Source organism: Citrus clementina, unplaced genomic scaffold, assembly GCF_000493195.1.
Source record: "Citrus clementina cultivar Clemenules unplaced genomic scaffold, Citrus_clementina_v1.0 scaffold_8, whole genome shotgun sequence".
NCBI classification, from domain to species: Eukaryota; Viridiplantae; Streptophyta; class Magnoliopsida; order Sapindales; family Rutaceae; genus Citrus; species Citrus x clementina.
Window position 1 is genome coordinate 24,747,965 of NW_006262022.1, and position 5,002 is coordinate 24,752,966.

Sequence of the window (5,002 nt, forward strand, 5' to 3'; positions counted from 1 at the left end):
GTGAAATTTCATTATTTTTCCCCTTTTAAAAAAAATTTTTTTTTTTTTTTTTAAAAAAAATTTTTTGGGATAAAAAAAAACCTTAAAATTCCCCCCCCCCCCCCCACAAAAAAAAAGATAGCCCAACAAAAAAAGAAAAAAAGAAAAAAAAATGTAGATAGTTTCGCCATTGGACATATCATATTAAACTAATAGCATGGTAATAGTAAAAAAAAAAAATCTAAAAATGATATGTTGATATAAAAGCATTATGGTTTAATCTATTGATGGCTCATGACTCATCGAAATAAATTTAAGTAAATAAACAAAGACACAAGTCTTCCAACAAAATAATTGAGATGGCGATCAAGGATTCTTCACATGCCATCTTATTAATTATCATTTTCCAAAGCCAACTTGACTAATAACAAGAGCCTTGGATTCTCAAATATGTTCACAAGTTAAGTTGATTTCAATGAATGAATAATTAATTTCATTTGTTTCGGTAGGTCGTTGAATCCCGTGACTCACTGTCGCGAATAAAATCTCTATTAATTTTACTTAATTATCATATTTTATAAATCTAATGATTCGGAAGGAATGAAAATTCCTACATTCTTGCATTATAAAATCATAGAGGCAAATCCATGCTAACCGCATGCTTTAGCCATATACAAAGGTAATTTGTGCTTGTGAACTACATATATATAAAAATAATAATTTTTTATGAGAAGAAATATACAACCATTATAAAGTAATGACATTTTATTTTTGTAAAGCTAGTTTACAACCATTATATAATACAATAGTCATAACTTTTGCCTTAAGTTATTGGAATATACACGTAACTCGAAATTCCCTTGTGACAATTAGTACAATTTTTATGACCCTTACAACTTACAAATGTTATAAGGTAGACTACCTTTTTTTTTTTTTTTTTCTTTTTTCACCCTTATTACCTGCTTAACATATAAAACCATAATATATAAAAGCAGTAAAAATAGTGAAAATGAATGTACAGTGATCAAACGCATGAAGCAAAGAAAACAAAAATAGAAAAGACACTTTGAGGAAAGGGAATTCACTTTGTTTTTTTTTTTTTTTTAAATTGGGAATTCACTTTGTTAAATCGAGCAAGTTACGAGTGCAAGTTTTGTCGAAATCACAGCCTATCCTATGGAGACATTGTTTTAACTGATAGAAACTTGTGTCGATCATTAGTGGCACTGCGGGGTAAAAAGTATTTTTAAGATGGTGGGGGCATATATTCAGGTGCAGTACCGGGTAAGTGTGTGTACATATATATATATATTGTTGGTGTGTGCTTTGTCAGTGGCTAGTGGGATTCCAAATGTCAGTTGAAAAATAAGTAAGAATTAAAAGTTGATGCACCTGTCCTCATTCACACTGAGAGGTTACGTGTGAATTTGATTAAAGCAGCAGCTCGTGAGTCACTGAATCGTTGTGTCTTCAATTCTGGTTATTGAGTTGACAAAACGTGACACTAAAGACTAAAGAGCAAGAGAATACGAGGACGTTCAACATCATTCAAATGTCACGTGCACTTACAAAGTGACAATAGTTTTCTTCTGACAGTAATGGCTGCTAATGCATGCATGTACCATGGCTACGGCATTTATAATTAGCTTTGTAAAACTAAATCACGGAGTCTATCACTGAATTAAGCTTTTAGCTAGGTTAATATTAATTTAGCATGTTACAAAGTTAGATTTTATTCCACGGGCAATAAATTGAAGACATATATTTAGGGAAAAAATTATTTACTCCGAATTCTGGCCTCGAAAGCCAAAACGCACCGTTTGATTTGGTTTCATTTGCTTTTCACTTTTTCTTATCGAACCAAACGGTGCGTTTTGACTTTCGAGGTGCAAATTCGGAATTAGAGTTCGGGGTAAATAGCAGTGCTCTATATTTAGACATTGTCATAGAAGTATTCAATAGAATCATGCAATGTTTTAATTTATCAGAATGCATATATGGTATGCTTTGCATAGACCCAAAAAAGTCTTATATTAAGGTCTTTTTTATAGGAGTGTCCAACAAAATTATGCAAAGTATTTTAAATGTTCAAATTAATTTATGGTGTCCAACCTAAAAAAAATTGCTAATTAGTATTAATAGGGGTGGACATTCGGTTCGGTTTTTGCCAAACGATCACGCACCTAGCTAGCTCACTCTCACTCTCTCCGTCGTCGGTCTCTAGCTCTCCTCATCGTTTGAGTCTCGCTACTCTCTCCACTGCCGTCACTCATGGCACACCCACCTAGCCAGTTGGCGATAGAGTTAACTAGCTCACAGTAGTGATCGTGATCGTGATTTAGCCACCTCGTCGCCATTTGCTGTTGTTGCAGCCTTGTTCAGCTGTTGCTGTTCTAAAGACTTGAGTTGTTGACTTTGTTCATTTATATTTTTATTTATTGTTCATTTAAAATTTTTTCTTTAATTAAATTATTTTGAGCTGTGAATAATATTTTGATTTAGTAGATTACGATTTAACTTTTGCAATAGATGTTTTGCATTAGATTTTTTTTTTTTTTCAAAATTGTGTTGACCATGCATCGTTAATCTACCATTACTTGATCTGACCTGAGCTATTGGTGCATTTAGAGAAAAACTACACAAATAATATTTTAGCTGCTACTAGTGGATTCATGGTGTTATACCCCAATAGACAAATCCGAAATACAGAACCGAACTGAAATAATTCATTTGAATTCGGTTCTAATTCAAAGAATCGAATCGTAAACTATCTACCCCTAATTAGCAATCCCACCTCAGTTGTGGTTGCAAAACTTAAAATCTTAATATTCTTTGTTGCTGACCTTTAAATTATTATTCAGATCTTCAACTAATGATATATTAATTACACTATTGTAAAATTTAAATGATTAATAAAGAATTTGATGATGTAACAAAATATTAGAAACTTTACAGGAAGTAACAAAGCAAAGGATGTTGTATCCAACAACGATATATAAATATATTGGAATATCTGCAATCCCCTACATACATACATTATAAGAGAGTCCTATATGGAGGGTAAATGTTTGTTTTAACCCTATATATATTTTGTCCAAGAGTCAGTTTAATCTTTATATTTTAAAAATTACACCAAGAAAATTTTGTTTTTTAGGGTTGGCAATGAGACAAGATCTGTCAATCACAATCATGTCTCGTATATGCAAATAAGATTAAAAAAAAAATCTCATTATCGTCGCTTTATTTTTTCTAAGACAAAAATTTGTACTAGCCCCGTTCCGTTAAATATCCCGTCTCATCCCATTATCCTGAACAATCCCAAATATAAATAAATAAATTTTGACTTTTTTTCTTTCAGGGATCATTATAATTCAATATAGTAAAAATCTTGAATAAATACGAAGTAGAATAATCAAATAATATTTTTATTTTAACTACATGTATGTTTGAATATAATTTTATTTTAACATTTTTAATTGCATGTTTGCTTCCATTGCACATTAATATTATGACTTATGCTTCAAAAACTATAGATTTGGACAGTAACCAATTTTTTTTTTAAATATCAAATAATTTAATAATATAATAATAAACCAAACCAACAATTAGGGTTGGCAATGGGACGAGATGAGATGGTGATTTGTCAATCTCAGTCCTATCCCATATATGCAAGTTGGATAAAAAAAGCTATATTCTCGTCCCTTTATTTTATTGGGACAAAAATATGTCCCAATTCCATTCCAAATGGGACAGGATCCCGATCTCCTCCCAACAGGAAAAATTATCATCCCTACTATTTTTAAATATATTACACTCATGCCCTTAGTTTTCCTTTTCTTTTATAGTAACGTCTTTATAACAATATTCTTGGAGGTATAAATTAATTTGTCTATAAAAAAGTTTATTAACAAATTAACCTTAAATTTAATTTTTTACTATTTCACTTTTAGGAATAATGTAGTAAATTAGTTTTTTTTTTTTTACAAAGAATTAACACAAAATTAAAATTGCAAGGGTGTTAAACATTCCATTAAGTTAGCTAGTATTAATTTACTTTAATAATTATGAGATTGTTTGTAAGGGTGTAACAAATATCAATTCATTCATTATAATAATTATTGGTCATTTTGCTAACAATAATTATGGCTTAATTTGTTAATTAACTTTTTCTATAGATTAATTAATTAATGTCTCCAAAATTATTGCAATGATGTTATTGTACAATAGAAGAAAAATAAGGATAAAAATATTACATATTAAATATTTTAAAATAATTTTTAAATATAAGAACTAAACAAATATCTAACCTCAAATACAGTGGCTTTTGGAGCATTCACTGCTGTCTGGAACACTTGGCTATGTTGGCTATCGGTGGGGGCGAATAATTGAACTTCTTTCAATTCGTTTTCCTTTTCTGAGAATAATTTCTATACCAAAGTTGACTTGACTCTAGAGTTGTAGGCGTGGACACTAAACTGTTGCCCTCATAAAATATCAGAAAATATAATAAATTTCACAAAATTGCTATGACAAAAAGTACAAAACCCATTAAGAAACGTTCAGCAGACAATGCAAAGCCATTGATAATTTTGCAAGTATCTGAAGGTCCATGATGTAGCTGTATGAAATCTGGAAACTAATGCGGACCCATTAATGAATATAGAATTTAATAAGCTGTTGGTTAGGTTTGTGAAAAGCTCTTTGATCAGCTGCTTAACCAAACCCATAACGGAACTACAAAATCATTTGGTGTCGCCATTAACTAGAAATCAAGGTCATTGTAATTTAATTTGTAACTGGATTCAGGCAAAGACATTGAAATCATTTGGTGTCACAATCAACACCAATGGTCTTTCAGCATGTAATTTTTATAAAAAATCATGAAACAATAACTTAAAAGTTGAAGGTTGCTTAAGTTTTGTGTACTTTCAATACCTATTAAAATATATGTATGTTGGATGCATGTTTCAATCCCACAAGCATTTAGATGATTATCTATTAGCTTCCCTATGTCAAAATCTCT